Source organism: Cetorhinus maximus, chromosome 1 (genome assembly GCF_964194155.1).
Source record: "Cetorhinus maximus chromosome 1, sCetMax3.hap1.1, whole genome shotgun sequence".
NCBI lineage: Eukaryota > Metazoa > Chordata > Chondrichthyes > Lamniformes > Cetorhinidae > Cetorhinus > Cetorhinus maximus.
Genome location: NC_135879.1, coordinates 232,547,535 through 232,559,015, shown reverse-complemented (window position 1 = coordinate 232,559,015; position 11,481 = coordinate 232,547,535). Strand labels below are relative to the sequence as shown.

Below are 11,481 nucleotides of genomic sequence, written 5' to 3'. Positions count from 1 at the left end.
TCCAGCTTTTATTGGATGAGCTGCAGCCTAATATAGATTAATCACAATCCTCTTTCACTGTGTGCTGACGAAGAGGCTTTATTTAGAAAACATAAAACAGTGACAGTTTGCCTCCATTTCACCCATCACAACAGCGTGTCAAACAATTTATTTAAAATATTAATTTAAAAATATTAACATTCATATGCTTTATTTATATATTTCCAAACATAGCCACTCTGAAAATAACATTCGCCTTCTGCATCACAATGTGCAAATCATAGATTCATAGAATATTACCCCACAGAAGGAGGCCATTCGGCCAATGTGTCCGTGCCAGCTCTTTGAAAGAACTACCTAGTTAGCTCCACTTCCCTGAGCCTGGATAGCTCAGTCAGTAAAGCATCAGACTTTTAATCTGAGGGCCCATGGTTCAAGTCCCTGTTCGGGCTACGCTTTAAAATCTGAATTATAGGAGGTGTCAGCTGTGGCTCAGTTCATAGCACCCTCGCCTTTGAATCAGAGGGTTGTGGGTTCATGTCCCACTCCCGGAAACCAAGAACTGTGATTGTACTCGAAAGAGTTGCAATCTGTGACTGTTGATAACTCGAAAGAGTTTCCCTGCTTTTCCTCCAAAGCTGTACAAATCTTCCCTTTTCAAGGATCTATCCAATTCCCTTTGTCCAATTAACTTAGAAGTGCGTCCTCTAGTGATTGACCTTCCTGTCAGTGGAGACAGTTTCTCCTCAACTATTCTTCTTAATCTTGAAAACCAATGTTATGCCAGCCCAGGCATGAGGATTAATATATATTTTTTTTAAAATCGTATTTAAAAGGTTGCTTTTTTTTTTAAAACCTTGGGCTGATTTTTAAAGACCCTCAAAATAGACTCTGAGGATCACATGACTCTTTTATTGTGGATTCACGACAATCTCCCTTTTCTCCCACAGAAACAAACAGAAATCATTCTCAGACACGAAAGATACTGCAGAATTCAATGGACGCCCACAAATACACTTAGACCCCATTGCCTTTGACATCCTTCCTTTAAGCACAAAGACATTAATTGATAAGCAATTGTAAGGAGCGAAAAATCTAAAAACCACAGGTGGGAGAAAGAATAACAGTCAGCTGTTTGAATTGTCAATGTCTTATTTAGAGGATAACTTATCAGGTGACCTGGACAAACTGCCAAGGTGGCCATCTTTGCTTCCTGGGGAGGTGGTGGTGTAGTGGTATCGTCACTGGACTGGTATTCCAGATAGCTAGGGTAAAACTCTGGGGACCGGGGTTCGAACCCCACCACAGCAGATGGTGAAATTAGAATTCAATTTAAAAATCTGCAATTAAAAGTCTAATAATGAACATGAAACCATTGTCAAAGGGAAGAAAATCTGCTGTCCTTACCTGGTCTGGCCTACATGTGACTCCAGACCCACAGCAATGTGGTTGACTCTGAAATGGCCTGGTTCTCAATGACAATTAGGGATGGGCAATAAGGGCTGGCCAGTCAGTGATGCTCACATCCCATGAATGAATGAATAAAAAAAGAATAACAAACTGTTATAAGCCAACATAGAACTCTATGGCAGAACTCCATCATACAGGGGGAGAGGGACCAACAAGAACAGCCTTTGACTTTAAACCAGGTTTAAAAAGGGCTGCACTGCAGTTCTTTGAAATAGAAATAAGGAACCTGGTTCCAACTTGAAGCTTACCTTTGAAAACCAATCACACGCAGATCGACTACGAGAGCCATTGCAACTGCTGAGACATCCCTGCAATTTCAAAACCTTCACTTCCAACAGCTTAACAAAGTGACTACAAAATAACAGGCCTGCATCAAAATAGAGACTGAGATCCATTCATTTTTTTCACAAGCATTCTTATATCTTCATCTGTACCTAGTTTGGCGTTTACATGTGAAAGTGTTTGTGACAGTGTGATGCATAGCTTCTTTAGTAACCTCCAGAAATAAACCAACCTTTCTCCCTTTTTAAATATAAATGGCTCGTTGAATTATTTAACATTGACCCATTCATTCCAAGGGTAAGGAAAACACACACACACACAAATATAAAGGAGAAATAAAAACAAAAATACGAAACATAAATGAGCACAGGCATTAAAGGGTTAACACCTTAAAAATTGTCCATGACACCACCCTTAAACCTCCCCCTAACTTCCTCTCCTCAAAGGAGAATAATTCCAGCTTCTTTAATCTCTCCACATAACTGAATTCTCTCAATCTTGCTACCTCTCCGAGGTCTTGACACCCTTCCTGAAAGCTGCTGGTCAGAAATGGACGAAATGGGTGGAACTTAATGGAGCTAATGTGAGTTCAACCCACCTGTTGGAGAACCGATGGGAAACTCACATCACTTCTGAGGGGGAGGCTCGGCAGAGTGAAGAGCTTGTGAGGCATTTAATTGGCCAGCATTGGGCCTTCCTCAGGATTCAGAATCCCCGGTGGCAGAAATCCCTCCTGCCGAGAGCTGCCAGCCAATCAGACGGCTGGGACCCCAGGTCAAAGGTGAGTGAAGGCGGGATGGGGTCATTAGGTCCCTGGATTGGGCACCAAAACTCAGATTTTCACTACTAAGGAGAAGGAATTCTCCCAACTCTGCAACATGACCTGGGAGCAAAAATCTGAGCTGTGCCTTTGAAAGACACCTCCCCCAACCCACCACAAAAGGCAACAGGCAAACCCGACAAGTTGGGCCCAATTGACAACTCATCGCAAGAGGGCGAGTTTCCCCATGCGGGAAGGTTTCCTGCCAGGATTCTGATGTTTGACCTCTTAAGTGAGCCTGGGCATCAAGTCCCCCATTGTGACAGGCTGCATTAAATCCAGCCCTATACTCCAGGTGAGAAGCAACTGCTGGTTGGAGTCATACCCAGTACAAAGGAAGATGGTTGTGGTTGTTGGAGGTCAATCATCTCAGCTCCGGGACATCACCGCAGGAGTTCCTCAGGGTTGTGTCCTCGGCCCAACCATCTTCAGCTGCTTCATCAATGACCTTCCTTCCATCATAAGGTCAGAAGTGGGGATCTTCGCTGATGATTGCACAATGTTCAGCACCATTCATGACTCCTCAGATACTGAAGCAGTCCATGTCCAAGTGTAGCAAGACCTGGACAATATCCTGGCTTGGCTGACAAGTGGCAAGTAACATTTGTGCCACACAAGTGCAAGGCAATGGCCATCTCCAACAAAGGATCTAACCATCGCCCCTTGACATTCAATGGCACTACCATCACTATCAACATGCCGGGGGTTACTATTGACCAGAAACTGAACTGGGATAGCCATGTAAATACTGTGGCAAGAGCAGGTCAGAGGTGAGGAATCCTGTAGCGAGTAACTCACCTCCTGACACTCCAAAGCCTGTGCACCGCCTACAAGGCACAAGTCAGGAGCGTGATGGAATGCTCCCCACTTGCCTGGATGAGTGCAGCTCCCACAACTCTCAACAATCTTGACATCTTCCAGGACAAAGCAGCTCAATTGATTGGCACCACATTCACAAACACTCTCTCCACCACTGACACACATTAGCAGCAGTGTGTACCATCTACAAGATGCATTGCAGGAACTCACCAAGCCTCCTTAGACAGCACCTTCCAAACCCACAACCGGACAAGGGCAGCAGACACATGGGAACATCACCACCTGGAAGTTCCCCTCCAAGCCGCTCACCATCCTGACTTGGAAATATATCACCATTCCTTCACTGTCGCTGGGTCAAAATCCTGGAACTGCCTTCCTAACAGCACTGTGGGTGTACCTACGCCATATGGACTGCAGCGGTTCAAGAAGGCAGCTCACCATCACCTTCTCAGGGGCAACTAGGGATGGGTAATAAATGCTGGCCTAGCCAGCGACACCTACATCTCTTGACAGGGTGGATATAATTTCCTCTGGATGGTGAATTTAGAGCTAGGGGCTCAAAGTCTCAGGATAAGGGATTTAGGGCTGACAGGAGCAGAAATATGTTCACACAGAGGGTAGTGAATCATTGGAAGGAAGAAGGCTGTCAATGAGCATACTCACAATTGAGCTCAATAGATTCAAGGGCGCTAAGATGTAGCATAAAGGGTTAACAGGTGGGATATGCTAATGTCAATGATCCTCGAGTGTAACAGACGAATGACTGACGGCAGTGGTACATCATCATCTACATCAGAGAGAGAGAGAGGGAGATGTTGGAATAATGCCTGGGAATTACGTGCCTACTCTGAAACCCGTTTAGATGTAGTGCTAATAAACAACTGTTAAACAGATACCAGAGTATGTCTACAGTCTGTATAAGTCCTACACCTAGAGTCCAAGATAATAGGGCATATCACAGGACATAAGAGAATCAAGGGGATTTGGGGATTGAGTGGGAAAGTGGAGTTGAGGTGGAAGATCAGCCCATGACCTTATTGATCTGCGGAGTAGCCTCGAGGGGCCTTATGGCCTATTCCTGCTCCTTATTCTTATGTCCTGTTGAAACGGCTGCTGAAAATGAAGCCTTCCCTATTTTATGCAAATGGAGTCTCTAGCTGTAGTTCATTGTAGAACACTTTTAAAACCAGTCTTGCGATTGCTGGAGTGCACCCTGCAGACCTCAATCATTGTGGTTTGATTACACTGTGCACATAGACTTCAGCCATCAATGATGAAAATGGATGACTCCATGGCAACGCCATCTGCTTGTTCAAAGAAGATGCAATTGTGAGTAAAATATGTTTCAGCAAGAGATAGGCTGTGTGAAATGTTAGCGTGTTGGAAATAACTTAAATCATGAAATGACTGCAAAATACTGTACGTAGTTATGCATATTTTAAGAGACCCCCTTCCTTTCTGTCAGTCAAAGAGAATCTCCTTAGCATGGGGAAACAAAACAACTCAGGGTAGCCTTTAGCGCTGATCCTGTCTGAGTTCACAGGGTCAGTTGAAACATAGGAACAGGAGGAGGCCATTCAGCCCCTCGAGCCTGCTCCACCATTCAATGAGAATGTGACTGATCTGTTAACTAACTCCATATACCCGCCCTGACCCCATTTGCCTTCGTACCTTTGGCTAACAAAGGTCTATCAATCTCAGATTTACCATTAACAATTGATCCAGCATCCATTGCTGTTTGTGAAGCAGAGTTCGAAACTTTTACCATATATTTATGCATAGAAGTGTTTCCTAATTTCACACCTGAAAGATCTGGCTCTAACTTCTAGATTAGCAACCCCCCATAGTCTTAGACTCTCCAAGCTTTGGAAATAGCTTTTCTCTGTTTACTTGAATGGTTACTCTTAATTTGCATGAAGCAGGACAGGCTGCAGACACAACTCAGTGTCATTGCCTGTACAGTGCCTGGTACAGGCACACTGTACAAACAACGACCTGCAACTGCCCTATTCCTGCCCGGGTATTTGTCAGATCCCAGCCTGGGATTGAAGTACGAGGTTGGGGGTAGTGTGGGTGGGGATAGCGGTGGGATGTGGGAGACGGAATGACACCCAGGTTGGTCCCAGATCCCTTTGGATCCCCTTTGACCCTTTGTGTAAGGGTGGGTTAAGCAAGTTACTTTTTCTTCAAAATTTGTACTTTCCTTTGCGGGTGCCATCTATTTCCCTGGTTGAAAAGTCTACCTCCCTTGGCCCTCTTTGGCCCACTTTCACCCATCTCAATTGGTGCCCTGGTAGGGTTGCCAGCTGTGATTAAATGTATTCCTGGAGGTTTCATCACATGACTTGCCCCCATGCTTCAGCCATTAGTTGGCCAACACATCCATTCCTGTCCTGTGACCACTGCCTTCCTACACCAACTGAAAAGCAAAAAGACTCATTACCCAATTGGATGATGCTTGACTGTCAACCGAACTGCCTTTCTTTCTCCCAATTTTCAATACTTTTATATCTGGTAAAGAAATCAATCATTTTGAATGTCCTGATCATTGACCTTTCAGGGTTGCACAGAGCTGTGTCCTAGAGATTGATCTTCAATTCCTGGAGACTCCAGGCCAATCCTGGAGGGTTGGTAACCCCATGCCCTGGCCTCAGTACTATGCCAGGCCATGAATCAGTCTGCGAGGTGGGATCTTCATTCCTATCTCTGCATCACTGCTCCGACAATATCTACATGTAAAGAGAGCTCAGGAGGTCTGGCTTTTACTCAATCTGAGAGGAATCCCTGAAACGTTGGAGGATTGGGACTTCCAACCTCCAAATCTTGCCCCAAAATTGTAGTTTTGCACATGAGGGAGTGAGAGGAAACCCAGAACATGATGTTAATTAGGTTGCGCATCAGGATGATGTTGGGTCATTGGATTGGACCACTGGCTTCATGATATTTAGACTGCCCACAAAACCTCTGACTTGCACTTCACTTGTGCCTTTGAGGCTCGTTTACCTACCTTGCATCGCACAGCGCTTGCGGTAATCAGCGCCAGGTTTCGCAGGCAGCACCACATCACCTTCAGGGAGGTGTTAGAGTCAAGTCTCTACCTACCAGGTCAGCGGTAAGGCAGGGGTGACTTTTAATGGGCTGCAGGGCTAGGGGTGTACTGGGGATGGGTAGGAAGTGGCCTCAGTGCCAGGAGAGGGACAGAGTATGTTACAGAATGACATAAGCCACTTGAGGCCAGAATGGGAGGACCACAGAGTGAAGAAGCACTCAGTTTACATTGTTGATTTTGCAGAGGCTGTCCTTGTCCCCCTCTAGGGAAGGGGAGGGCATGTCAGTCCAGTCTCAGTCTTGCCCAGCATGATGTGCGCAGGACGTGCCTCAATCCTTGGGTTTTCTGGCATTACTCTGGGCCGCAGATGGCACACTCAGTCAGGGAAGGCATCCGTGGCTTAGGGATGGGGAAATGGCATTGTGGGGGTATCCGAGGGTGTGGGGGGTGGTGGTTTGTGGAGCGGGGTGGGGTGGGGGGTGTGGGGGCACATGTTTAACTGTGCAAGTAGCTTCAAGAAGGGGAGGGGTGAGGTCTACAGGGGGCATTGGCACATCCACTTCAAAATGTCCAGGGGCTAACAAACTGATATCCAGCACAATCATGATGGGATCAAGGAATACAGGGGGAGCATTGAGAGGTCTTTGAGGGAGGGAAACCTGAACATTACCCTCCTCCAGAACGACGGGAGGGGATACATGCACAGGGAGGGTCCAAGCTGGCCTGGCAGTGAATGAGATCCCTGTGAGTGTCTGAGTTTCGAGTCATGAGATGGTTGACTTACCCTGGCAGCACACATGAGATCATTCATCCTCTTTCTGCACTGGGCAATTGGCCTCTTGTGGGCAGCGTTGGCACTGACCACCACTGCCACTGCCTCCGAAGCCTGAGCGGTGATGTTGGTGGACCTCCTGAGGCCAAAGATTGGGTACAATGCCGCACGCTTGGCCGTTACGGTATCCTAAATGTGCTCAAACGAGGCATCACTAAACTTGGGGGTTGCCATCTTCTTCGCTTTCGTGGCCATGTCTTGAATAGTGCAGACATTGGCAGAACTGTGCGCTGCTGCAGTTTAAATATGGCACCCAGAGTGAGGAAGCAGTGATGTCACAGCAGGGCGGGTGAATCGGAGGCCGCCCACTCACGATCTGGCGTGTTTCCTGTGCGTGTATACTTAATGTGGCAGGAAATGGACAATACGGCCAAAAACCCGCCATCGCGTCCAGTGGGTAGAAAGTTGTTTTTCATGCCCGCTGCCACACTTAGTGCAATGAGTGGAAAATCCCGCCCGTGGGTCACTGTTGTATTATGGGATTCAATTTGCACACAGCAAGCTCCCATAAACAGCAATGAAATAGATGACCAGATCATCACTTTTTTAGGTGTTCATTGAGGGATAAATATTGGCCACAATGGAGAACAACTCCTCTGCCCATCAAAATAGTACCGTGGGAATCCCTATGTCCACTTAAGAGGGCGGGTGGGCCTTGATCTAACATAAAAGGACAGCATCGTTGCAATGCAGCACTCCCTCAGTACTGCACCAGGAGTGTCAGCCTGGATTTTGTGCTCAAGTCTCAGAGGTAAGACTGTTGCTACTAAGCCACTCACATCTGTCGAACAGCATTTGCATTCGGTTCCTGCAGCACATGAGGGCTCCCGATTTAAATATTTTGATGGGGCTTCTGGCTATCTCGAAGTCTACTCAAAAATCAACTCTTACAGGCCTGAGATGGCCACTGTGTGGTAGCTTAAAATTAATTTGTTGCCTATATGACACCCTGACTTACAGCACAAATGGGGAGACAGGCAGCCATAACTCACCTCCATAAGACTTCAAAAAGCAAATCAAGATCATTTGTTTCATCCTAACTCTTTAAATTGCATTACAAAATCAATAAAATTAAGATGAAAGCTGCTTCCTAAGCTTATCTTAGTGATTAGCTCATCAACTTGCTTGTGTGAAATTCCTTTATTCCTCATTATGACTAAAACTTTAATCCAGTTACTGACTTCATTAAGATGGCAGACGAGGGAATTGCACTCAAAGTGTTTGTTAATACTATTGCACAGTGAATAGAATCATAGGATGGTTACAGCACAGAAGGAGGCCATTCGGCCCATCATGTCTGCAAACTCCCCGAGTGCCACTCCCTTGCCTTATTCCCGTAACCCTGCAAATTTTTCCTCATCAGATAATGATCCAATTCCCTCTTGAACCTGCCTCCACTATATTCTCAGGCAGTGAATCTCAGATCCTAATCACTCGCTGCATTAAACACATTTTCCTCATGTCACCATTGCTTCTTTCAGCAATCACCCAAAATCTGTGTCCTCTGGTTCTTGATCCTTCCACCAATGGGAACACTTCATTGACTAGTTGGGTTGAATGGCCTGTTTAATGTAATAGAAAAATGCATTGAAAAACCCCCACTTTAGGAAAGGAAGACTTGTCTTTAGGCTTTATGGCTCTATGGGAAAAGTTTTCCCCCCCGTTGCCCAGCGTGACTTCTGCCAGGAAGCGCTATGCGCTCCCTGTGTGGGCGGGCAGGTGGGATTCCCTCAGCCAGGAGTGCGCTTTGATTTAAAACTTTTATTAAACAAATTTAAAAATTTTCCCTGCCATGTCCCCTCATGCGACACTGTCACATGAGTTGGGACATGTCCATAAGTTTTATTGAAACCTTTCTTGAAAATTTAAATACCCTCATGAAACATCATCCCGTCCCGTGGATGAGGTTTCGTGCTTTTTCCGAAGCCCGCCGGAGCTCCGGGCCTGCCCGCCAACCTTAAGGTTGAGCCAGCAGGTCCATTAACGACTTTCATTAGTGTCTCAATGGCCTCAATTGGCCGTTGACAGGTCAGCGGGTGCACAGCTGACTTGGCTGCGCCCCCCACCGACCTGAAAATGGAAATGACGCGGGGTGACATCGGGAGTTTCGCCCGACATCATCCCGCGCCATTTTACGTGTTGGTGAGTGGGCCTTGCCCTGCTCGCCGACGGGAAGATCCTGCCCTATGACTATACGAGTAAAGCTTTATACATCTCCCCAAGATGGGCCCACAGTACTTTCATGTAGAATAAGTCGCTTTGAGAAACTTTGTAGTCTTTCTTGTTATCCAGAGAAATACACAAGGGGCCGAATTTTGCCAGATAGACAGAAGCTGGCTCGGAGGTCGGGGTGTGGGAAAATTCAGATCATTGTGAGGTCGGGACAACTCCACGACGCTGTACCACCTCCGGGCAAGTTTCCCAGTGGTGGGCCGCTACAGGAATCGGCAACCCCGCTCCACCGATGCAGGCAGACAATTACAGCACCAACTTAACATTTTTAAAACCCGCTGGCATTTTCCTAGCAGTGAGCCCAGTGAGCCCAGGAGGCCGGCAACTATTTGGAGGCAGCCTTTCAGTGGCGGGGCAGAGGGTCACTGGTGCCTCCTCTCACTGGCCCAACGAATGAGCCGCAAGTAGGAAAAGCCTGCAGGTCCAACCAAAACCATTACTATGGATGAGGTTCCCCCTCCACGCTGATGCCCCTGCCAACTGTGGGCGCTCTTTTATTTTAAATTTTCGGGAGGCTTCTGAGAGCCCCTCCATTTTGAGGCATCCTTGCTCCATATGCCTTTCTGCCTAATCAACTGCCCACCTCGGCCGGGCAGTCAGGGCTGCAGGCCCTCTCATTGGGCCTCCCACCTCAGGAGCCCTCTGGGCATCCTCCTTTGGATGGCGAAGGCAGAGGTGGCCAACGAGGAGCCTGTCTCACATAAAGCTGCGCCCGCGGGTGTCTTGAGGACATGCACGGGCTCGGGATGCACATACCGGTCGCAGGTTTCAGCAGACCCTGGTACCATGAGGGAACGTTCAGCCCAATTTCTCCGGCTCTAGACTTCTGGGGCAGAAGTAGAAATGGACCCTCCTCTGATGAGCCCACAACAAATGAGATTAAAGGGTTTAAGATCAGGTTTGTAATGACTATGTGAGTCTTTGTCTTCAGCCAGCTGTGGCCTCTTCCTCAAGGGCCGATTCCAGCAAGTTCAATTGAAAACTTCAGACTCAAAGTTAATGGTCGCTTGGTAAACAGAGAAAACACATTGCAGATAGACACCTGCAGGGGACATAGGACTTCTGTAATTGCCAATCCTGCTGCCCACAGTGTAAAGTCCCATTACAAGGGAAAGCAGTTTCTATATCATCTGGGAAGGTTCAGTTCTGATGAAGTAGCACAGGTTAATTACTTCCTCCAGACTGCACGTGACACTAGGAAGAAGGATAGAGTTCTTCACTGTGTGAAAGGGCCAAGCTTAACTAAATCGTTGCAATTCTCTTCAATACCGATTTAATTCTAATGGGTTTAGAACTACGTGAATAGCATAATGTATTAAAAGGGAAGCTAAATAATGGCACAGAAACATAGAATGATACTGCACTGAAGGATACCAAATGGTCGATCGTCCCTGCATCGGCTTTTTGGTCGAACTCACCAAATAGCTCCACTGTCCTGCCCTTTCCCCACTTTGTAAATCATTTCCTTTCCACGTATTTATCCCCTTCTCTTTGAAAAGTTATGATTTAATTTGCTTTCTCCTCTCTTACAGGCAGTGCACTCAGTTCGCAACAAGTCGCTGAGTGAAGATGACAGGTGAGATTTTACCGACCCCAGGGCAATGGGCTAGGGGGTTGGGAGAGTTTTTGGTAAAATGCCAGGGAGCCACATTGGGCCATTTCCCAGCGATGGGAACAGCAGCATCTCAACCAGCTGCTGACCAGAGGCCAGTGTTCTTACCACAGCCGACGTTAATTGCTGCACAAACCAAATCCCAGAAGGCCATAGCTTTTTTTTTGTATTCTGAAAACGAGAAGAAGACATATACCGATCTCAGCAGCAAGAGGTCCAGAAACACTTTTTGGACTTTAAAAATTAAAAGTAAAAGTTTTATTAACAAGAATAAAAGAAAATGTAAGCACATGGATTACAGCTGCACAGTTAAAGTTTGTCTTACAAACGTTCCCTCCAAAAAGACTCTCCCCTTGGTCAGACCCACAAGTAAACACCTTCCAGGC

The 11,481-nt window shown here is 46.7% G+C and overlaps 1 non-coding gene across 1 annotated transcript; it reads left to right on the top strand.

The window, feature by feature from the left end:
• Positions 1 to 358: 358 nt before the first annotated feature.
• trnak-uuu (transfer RNA lysine (anticodon UUU)) lies at positions 359 to 431 on the top strand. Its single transcript has one exon. It is a non-coding gene; the product is annotated as a tRNA-Lys (tRNA).
• Positions 432 to 11,481: the final 11,050 nt, after the last annotated feature.